The sequence below is a fragment of the Dermacentor albipictus genome, chromosome 6, assembly GCF_038994185.2.
Source record: "Dermacentor albipictus isolate Rhodes 1998 colony chromosome 6, USDA_Dalb.pri_finalv2, whole genome shotgun sequence".
Taxonomy (NCBI): Eukaryota; Metazoa; Arthropoda; class Arachnida; order Ixodida; family Ixodidae; genus Dermacentor; species Dermacentor albipictus.
Window position 1 is genome coordinate 76,780,231 of NC_091826.1, and position 10,008 is coordinate 76,790,238.

A 10,008-nucleotide genomic window follows, 5' to 3' on the forward strand; every position below is an offset into this window, starting at 1 on the left:
TCTCGCTACACGGGAAGCAAGAGTACGGCTGTCTCCTGCCTTTCCTGCAGCAACTCCATGGCTTCCTGTACAGAGCTGAGAATATCAATCAAGTCTGTCGCCAACCTCAGTTCATATTGTCACGAGTATAAAACTATTTACACGTTGTATTTACAAAGTGTATATACACAGCTGCCGAGAATCCCGAGAGGCTCTAGCCACGTCATCCTCATCACCGTCGACGACCTTGTTCCCTTTTCCCACCGTAACACGACCCCCGGCAAAAAAAAAAGCACCGTCCCGGTGCTTCAGACGGGGCCGTCGGTACGGGCATAGTAAGGTTTAAGCCGAGAGACGCGTACGACGTCAGGTGGTGTGGAACCGGGTGGCATGTCGGAGGTCACGAAGATTCTCTCGTAAGTGACATTTGTCACGTGATGTAGAACACGGTAAGGGCCTTTGTAGCACGGAAGAAGTTTCTCGGAGAGCCTCACTCGGCGGCAAGGGGACCAAAGTAGCACAAGAGTGCCTGGTGAAAAATATGTGTCATGATGGCTGCGATTGTAAGTGTGCCGTTGAGCTTCCTGCGATGCCAACAGACGACTACGGGCAAGCTGGCGGCGCCCATGCTCAACGTGGGCGATGGCGTAGCGCGTATGCTCGGTCTTCGAATGTTCTATCGAGGGGAGTGAAGTGTCCAATGGTAAGACAAGGTCACGACCGAAGAGTAAGTAAAAGGGGAAACACCCAGCAATATCGTGGCGTAATGAATTATAGGTGAACGAGACGTAGGGCAGCGCCACATTCCAGTCCCTGTGGTCGGGTGAAATAAGTTTCGAGAGCATGTCAGTAATGGTCCGATTAAGTTGCTCAGTAATGCCGTTGGTCTGGGGATAATAGGAGGTGGTCACTTTGTGTTCGGTAGAACATGAGCGTAGTATATCGGCGATGACTTGGGAGAGGAAAGTGCGGCCGCGGTCAGTAAGGAGCTGTCGTGGAGCGCCATTTACTAAAATGATAGCGCGGAGGAGGTAATCTTCGACGTCAGTTGCGCAGCTCGTGGGAAGTGGTCGAGTGATGGCATAGCCCGTCGCGTAATCCGTAGCGACAGCGATCCATCTGTTGCCAGAGCTGGACTCGGGGAAAGGGCCAAGGAGATCCAAACCCACGCGAAAGAAGGCTGAGGTGGAATGTCGATCGGCTGTGTGTACCCGGCAGGAAGCGTTGCTGGCTTTTTGCGATGTTGACAGGGCTTGCAAGCAGGTGCATAGCGACGTACGGAGCGTGCGAGGCCGGGCCAGTAGAAGTGGTGGCGCACGCGGTCGTAAGGGCGAGCAAACCCAAGGTGTCCGGCAGTTGGGGCGTCATGAAGCTCCTGAAGCACGGTGGAGCGGATGTGTTGAGGAATGACAAGGGGAGGGCGAGGACCGTCAGGATGAAAAGTGCGCTGGTACAATATCGGTACAATACGATAGGACAATATTCCGTCGTTGAGGACGAAGCACCGTAATGATGGATCAGCAGGAACAGATTCCATTCGGTCAATGAGGGTCCTCAAAATAGCGTCATGGCGTTGCTCTTTGGCCATGTCCAAAAGCTGGGAAACGGAAAGGAGACTTGCGGAAGCGTCCATGTCGGTGTTGGCGGGTGTGTGTACAGGGTAGCGGGACAAGCAGTCGGCTTCCTTCTCTATGCGACCAGACCTATATACCAACGAATAGGAATACTTCTGCAGCCGCAGAGCTCCTCGTTCAAGCCTCCTTGTTGGAACTTTAAGGACGAAATCCAACAGAGGGCGTGCTTGTCCATTGCAATAGAAAAGGGCCTGCCGTGTAAACAGGGGCGGAATTTCGCCACTACCCACACAACGGCCAAGCATTCGCGCTCGGTAACGGAGTAGTTCCGCTCCGCAGGTGACGAACGATGGCTGGCGTACGCGTTGACGCGTTCATGGTCGTGTTAAACTTGTGCCAAGACGGCAACAATTCCGTGGCCACTGGCATCGCTGCGCACCTCTGTGGGGGCTGGAGTAGCGAAATGTCCTAAAATCGGTGGGGTGGTGAGCGTGATGGTAAGGCGAGAAAAGGTGGTGGCCTGAGAGGGTCCCCATGAAAACGGCACACTTTTCTACACGAGATCTGCGAGAGGGCATTGTCAGGATTGGGGGCTCAATCCCATCGCTCGTGGTCCTTTGCCAAGATTGGAGTACGGCATGAATTCGAAGCTAGCTGGTCCATGCCGTCGTGCAACTTATTTACGCTGAGGTCGTTGATGAAGTGAAGAACTGTTTCTCATCGAGAACGAGGAAAATAGGTTTATTTACAGAAATTAAATCAGTCCAACATGACTGCTTGAGAAAAAGAGTATCAGTCCAACATGACTGCATGAGAGAAGTGTGTCAGTCTAACATGACTGCTCAAGAGAAGTGACTCAGTCTAACATGACTGCTCAAGAGAAGTGTATCCAGCATTCGCACAACAACAGTTTTTATACACTCGGCCCGCCTGCCATACGAGGCGGCGACTATTCGTTTACTCATCGCCAACTTGCTGCCACTCCGCGGAACAGTTTACGTGCACAAAGGCACACACATTCCGATGCCCAAACGACGGCGTTGGAGGGGTGCCGTTCCGGGAAGTATCGGTGCCAATTGTGGGTAGCTCGTTGTCTTGCGTCATGCCGAGGCATGAGTAGCACCAAAACACGGCTTTCCCGCGGCAGCTTGTCCTTGCGTGTCAGATCAGGTCTGCGGTGGGGAACTCCGGAACCATTGTTCACATACCGAACTCGTTCCGTCACAATGCCGATGGGGCTGGTGGAAGGAGGCGGTTTTCAGCACAAATGCCGCTTCTTCGAACGCCTCCTAGCTGCAGTGACGGAGAGGGTGCGGAATGCGCGTCTTGCCCCCTTGTCATAATTGGGTGGCAATTTTGCCTTGCAGCTCGCCATTGTTAACAGCATGCTATGGTGGCAAAATCTTTAACAAAGCGGCGGAAGTAAAAGCAAAGGCCCACGAAACTTCGGACATCTTTTGCGAACCGTGGAACGGGGAACTCTTTCATGGCGCGAATTTTCTCTGGGTCCGGTGGTATGCCAGTCACATTGACGACATGTCAAGGAACAGTAATCTCACTGAGGCCGAAAGTACATTCCTTGGAGTTGAGCTGTAGACCGGCCTTGCGAAAAACGGCAAGCTGAAAGGTGCTCATGTGTGTGCTGAAGGAGGGCGAGAACACAATAACATCATCTAGGTAGCACAGACAAGTCGACCACTTGAATTCATCAAGTAATGAGTCCATCATACGCTCAAAGGTAGCCGGACCTTTGCATAGCCCAAAAGGCTTAACTTTGAAGTGGTTAAGACCGCCAGACATTATAAAGGCGGTCTTTTCACGATCGATATCATCGACAGTGATTTGCCAATATCCGGACCGCTGGTCGATAGACGAAAAATACTGTGTCCCGTATACGCAATCAAGGGCGTCGTCAATACGAGGTAGTGGGTAGACGTCCTTCTTCGTGATACGGTTGAGCTGGCGGTAATGGACGTGGAATCTGCATGAGCCGTCCTTCTCTTTGACAAGCACGACAGTGGGCGCCTAGGAACTTGACGATGGCTCCATGATATCTTTGGCTAGCATCTTGTCTACTTCCGTTTTGATGATGTGGCGCTCCGAAGCTGAGACTCGGTGGAGTCGCTGATGGATAGGTGGATTATCGCCTGTATGGATACGACGTTCGACAAGTGACATCTGGCGTAAGGGTCATTTGTTCAAGTCGAATATATCCTTGTATGAAAGCAATAGACTGCAGAGCTGTTCAGTCGCCGTAGGAGTGACATTCGGGGCAATCATTTTCCTAATTTCGTTGTCAGTACATTTGCCAGACCGGAAAGCCTCACAACAAGCGTCGACGGCACAAGTCTCAACACAGCTAACTTTTAAAGCAGTGATCGAACGCAGGGTGATATCTTTAGACCAAATTTTCTTAGCGAGCCCTAAATTCACCACAGGGAGATACATGCGATTGTCTGTGACCGTCAGGATTGTATGCGGGACAGTAACGTTGTTGGGGAGAACGATGGCAGGTATGGGAGCGCAGATGTAATCACCATCGGGCGCTGGCGTAGAAGGCGACATTTCGATGTATGTCAACACCTGTGGTGGAACGTGAATAAAATCACTCGGTCTTAGGCGAATTTCATGTGGCGCCGGAGGAACGTCCACTAGAGGCACGTCAAGACGCACAGTACTTGAGGAACAGTCGATGAGCGCTCAATGCGCAGAGAGGAAGTCTAGGCCCAGTATGAGGTCATGGGGGCATTCGTCAAGCACAATGAAAAAGACGACAGTATGGCAGGCGGAAATGCTTACACGTGCAGTACACATTCCGACCACGGTCACCGTGGTAGCGTCGGCAATTCGTACGAACCGAGTAACAGCAGGCGTAACAATTTTCTTTAAACAATGGCGTAGGTGACTGGTTATAATCGATATGTGTGCTGCTGCATCTGTGAGTGCTGTGACAGGTGTTCCATCAACTTCGACGTCAAGAAGGTTATGTCTTCTAAACAGCGTCAAAGGTGAATTTTGCGGCGAATAAAGTATTGAAGCACCACCTCGAGGTGGCGCATTGCCTAGTTTTCCTGCTGGGACGGTCCTGGGTTAGTCGGCGAGGGCTAGCGGTGAAGCTGGGGCGGACGTGGCTGGCGACGTTGAGGTGAGGGCGAGCGAGCATAGCGGCGAGCCGAGGTAGTAGCGTTGGAATCGTCGTAAAAGCCATGGGGTGAGGATATTCGGGGTGAACTTGAATTACGGAAGATGTTTTGAGGAAGGGATGGCCAAGGGCTCCGAAAGTGATGGTAAACGTGGCTGATTCGGCCGCAGCAGAAACAGATTGGCCTGTGGTCAGGTGTACGACAGTCCGATGGATTCCTGGTAATGCAGGGATAGCGGACACCGTGACGTGGACTGCGATAGGACCGAGTCATAGAAGCAAGGCGGGTGTCAGGGCGACTCAAGGAGCAGGCACTGGGAAGACCCATATTAGCGATTTCCTGGCGAACCACGCACTGGATCAGCGATATCGTCTCAACAGTGTTCCAAAACGTCTGTTGAGGCGTGGCAGGAAACGCTGCTTCGAGTTCGCGGCGTACAATTCGGGTCACATTTTCGCTCGGAGGTGGTGAGCTAGATTGGTCGGTGGGTTGTGTACAGGAAGAGGTCGCTGCAGTATTTGGAAGCCGCGTAAACTGATTGTATACACGGCGACTCTTCGCCGGCTCGAAACGGCGTCATTCCTTCATGATGGTGTCGACAGTCGATAAGTTCCTGAAGACCAGGAGGTTGAATACATCGTTCGCGATGCCTCTGATATTGTGTCCAACCTTCTCTGCCTCTGGAATGGAAGTGTCAATTTTATGACTGAAGGCTAGGATGTCCTGAATGTAGAAGACATGCGACTCGATAGCAGTTGGGGACGCGTGGCGAGTTACTTGGCGGCTGGTTGTCGACAGGTAGGATTACCAAAAACATCGGACAGCTTTCCTTTGAATGGGTCCCAGCTTGGGAACTCTTCCTCGTATGTGTAAAAACATGTTCGCAGTGTTCCGTGGAGGTACAACACGACATTGGCCAGCATTATGGTCGGATCCCACCTGCTCACCTTGCTGGCGCGCTCGTACATCTTCAACCATTCTTCCACGATATACCATCGAGGCCCGTGACCTTGCCGGGGTCTTGCGGCTGAGGTAGAGCAACGTACTGGGTATGCGTTGTCGGCATAGCAGCTGCAGATGCGGTGCCTTCCACTGAAAGCATCGTTCCTGGCTCGGTGAGACGTCCGCTGATGAGCTCCGTGGCGAAGACGCGTACGCCGCAGGTCCATCAAAATGTCACGAGTATAAAACTAGTTACATGTTGTATTTACAAAGCGTATATACGCAGCGGCCTATAATTCCGAGAGGCTCTTGCCACTTGGTCCTCTTCACCGTCGACGACCTTGTTCTCTTTTCCCACTGTAACAATATTTAGACAGTTTAGCCTGCATACACACGCGGAGAGTTTTTGTCAAGCCTGAATGACTCGAAAAAGTGGGAACGAGCTTTAAGAGGATGTTGCGGATTATGAGCGGTGTTTATATTCCACCAACGCGTCCATATACTGCAGCTTTATGCCTGCATGCGGAATAGACCAAATGAAGAAGAAAAAAGTATAGGCGTGAAAAATTCAAAAAGAAGGGTGCCTTCATCACTTAGTGTTCCCAAGTGGTCTCCCTCCAAGTACTGACCGAACCCAATGCTGCTTAGCTTCGGGGATCGGACGACAACTGGCGTTTTCAGGATGGTGTGGAAGATTTCTTTTTTACGTGGAACAGAAAACTGAAGGTATATTACGAAGTGGACACAACTAGACACCTAAAGCTCAGGCAAACGCGCAGATGCATCTAACAAGTGCATCCAGGCTGGCGGAGGTTCATGCGCAGCGTACACACTTAATACATAAGCAGCACTTTCGCGAAAGAAGGATTTTGTAGATCGCGTGCTTTCGGCACGGCGATCACACCGTCTACTTCTCTATAGGCTATATAAACCAAGTATTACGAACATGTGATTGGGATGTCCATCCGTAACATTAAATTGTAGAAACCTAATTGAATACGTAGTCATGTCGACGTATTTTGTAAGCGTACGTTGGAGAATGTCCCAAAAATATACAGCGTCCCTACAGTCTGCGAAACAGTGATTTATTGTTTCAGCCCATGGACAGAGTCGGCAGATTGTTGACCACGGCACAAGGCAACCTCTCGAATTCAACCAAGTTTTAAGAGGGAGTGTTTCCGAATGTAATTTAAAGAAAAATGTTTTTACTCCAGGAGGTGCACACATTTTTCGCACGCGCTTAAGTACATACCTATAAGGTCGGCTTAAATAAGGTGCACGACACAAAGGGTCTGGGAAAATATAGAGTGCATCAGTGCTGCAGAAATTGCTTTTCGACTCGCAGTGAACACGTACTCCAGGGTGAATCTAACTTTCAAGAAAAGAAATGTGTCAACAACCTCCTTGAGAAAGCCCCAAGGAGCATGTGGGACATCTTTGGCATTTGATGACACTACTATATTAGGAACATAATGAATTAAACGGAGTTGCAACATTTCACGGAAAAAGCGGATGGCCACTGTCTCGAAAGAAATACAGGCGTGAAACAATTTGCCTGAAGAAGAGGTGGACTAATCCTAGACCACCACGTCCAAAGGGGAGGAACAGATTGTCGCGCCGAATCGATTTACAAATCGAACTTCAAATAAATGTTGCAAATACGCGATGAAGTGCTTGAAGGCAAAGCCGTGAGCAGTGCAGTACTTGCAGCACATACGTAAGACTGGAAGCTAAGAACACGTTGCACACTTCAGCACGAATGAACATTGACAAATTCCGCCCTTGCCACGAATTCACTTTACGTTGAATTTTGCCAACTTCTCCCGACCAACGAGCGTTGCTATTTCTATACTGTGAGAGAGGCACACCTAAACACCGCAGATCCTTTACCATTGAATGACTGCGTAATGTGATGACATTGTAGCCGATAATCCAAACAAAAATGGTGAACTTTTTTCAAAGTTAACTTTTGCACCAGAAGCTGCACAAAATTCTTTTGTAATTGCTAGAGCAGTATTTACCCCCTATTTATTGGTACAAAAAAAGGACACGTCGTCTGCATACGCAAGAACCCAAACCTCATTAGTCAGTAATTTTATGCCTTGAAAATTTTGTTCTTTAAGAATGGTCATACAAAGTGGCTCTAAATACAAGCAGAGCAGAAGCGGTGAAAAAAGTCATCCTTGTCGTACTGATGATACAAGCCTAATCGGATAGGAGAGAGAGCCATTCACTATCAGCCTCTTTGAGCCATTAGTGTAACATATCTTGACACCTCTAAGGAGCAGGGATCCGATATTTATATGCTGTAGTAGAGTAAACAGGAATGAGTGATTCACCCTGTCGAACGCCGTAGCCAGGCATAGCTGTACCATCGCCACCTGTCCAGACCCGTCAGCTACACACTCTAGCACCGATCTCGCAACATCAATGTTCGTCTGAATGGGCCGGCCCCTGATGCGACATCTTTGATGATCACCGACCCCAGATCTTATTACAACTTGCAAACGATTAGCTAATACCGTTTCGAAAATTTTATAGTCCACGTTGCATAAGGAGATAGGCCGATATCCGTCAACGCTTTGCAATTTAGTCTCATCATCGCTTTTGGCTATAAGCACGGTGTGTCCTTCTTACATTGTGGCGGTTAGGTACCCTAGTTCCAAGGCCTCACGGTACACCTGAAGTAATAATTGCGATAAGAGGGAACGAAAACACTGATTCGGTGTTTCGGCAGTAAGGCAACCGGGCCAGGCGTCTTCCCCTTCGCTAACGGCTCCATGCATGCAGTTGCCTCATTATATCAATGTTTTCATTTGTATAGTCGTAATCATCCTGATTTACCTGGGGAATTAAAGATACAATTTCTTGACATCATCTGTATCCAATGGCTTATGGTCTCGAAATAGTTTTTGATAATGTTCGGAAAACACTTTAGTTATTAGAAAAGGCTCATTAAGAATGATTCCTCCATACTCTATATCTAGTATTTGTTTAGACAGCGCGTGTGAGCGCTTATCACCAAGGGCCCTACTGCTAGTCTGTTCTTCCATGAAACGCCACTCTCGCGCACGAACTAGTGCACCTCTGTATTTTTCTGTTGTGAAAATGTGTAACCGTGCTGTTCACCTTATGAATATCATAAATATATTGCCACGTGCCTTTCGGGCTTTGCATCTGTGCCGGTGACGTCCGAATGACGGATGTTAACGCGTGTGAGCACTCGCACAAACCTACCGCGATAGCGTCGTATCTACGATGGGCCCATCGTATCAGGCAGGGCAACTCGCGCTATCTCCCGCGATAGTTCTACGCACGTTACTTCAGAGCCTTTAAATACTGCCCGCAGATAGGGGATGTTCGTTCTTTGTCGATTGCTGTCCATGCTTGCACATGTTGCTGCTGTTGGGCTAGTTGCTTTTGGTTATGTGGGGCACAAGTTCGCCTCAATAAATGGTTGTCTTGCTGTGCGCTCGTCTTCTGTAATTACCGGTGTGTAGCACCACTCGTGACAACTGGTGGAGGTGCTGGGTATGTCCAGCGCTCGTTCAGGCACTCGTGACACCAGTCTGCATCAGCCAGAAGAAGACGACCCACGAAGAAGTCGCCGGAATCTTGGGCTCTCCCCTGAGTACGGCTTCCTACCAGAGAAGACACGCCCTGCAAAACAGGCCACGACAGTCAAGATGAGCGAGCCCATCACTCCTACAGCCGTCGTGTTGCAGCAGCCACGGGAGCCACCAACATTCCGTGGAAATCCCTGCGATGATCCTGAAGACTGGCTCGAACAGTTCGAGCGCGTGGCGAGCTACAACAAGTGGGACGACGACGCGAAGCTGCAGCACGTTTACTTCGCGCTGGAGGAGTCTGCACGTACGTGGTTCACCAACCAAGAGTCGCAGCTCAGGACATGGGAAGACTTCAAGCGAAGCCTTCTTGTTACATTTACAAGTGTCCTTCGCAAAGAAAGAGCAGAGCGACAACTTCAAACACGTCTCCAGCTGCCCAACGAAAGCGTGGCCGTCTTCGTGGAAGAAATGAAGAATCTTTTTGGTCGGGCAGACCCAGAAATGCCGGAAGAAAAGAAGCTTGGTTTTCTTATCAGAGGAGTGAAAGAAGAGCTTTTCGCTGGACTCATGCGGAACCCACCAAAAACCGTCGCTGAATTTTTAAGTGAAGCCGCAGCCATGGAAAAAACGCTCGACGTTCGGAGAAGACAGTACGGACGCCCTGCTCTGGTCTGTGGTGCGTCTCCCACGCATTTCGACACCATGAGCATGAGCAACCTTCACGACACAATCAAGGCTGTAGTACAAGAGGAACTTCGTAAAATGTTCCCTAGCTCCAGTCTTCAAGTCGCAGCGCTCAGC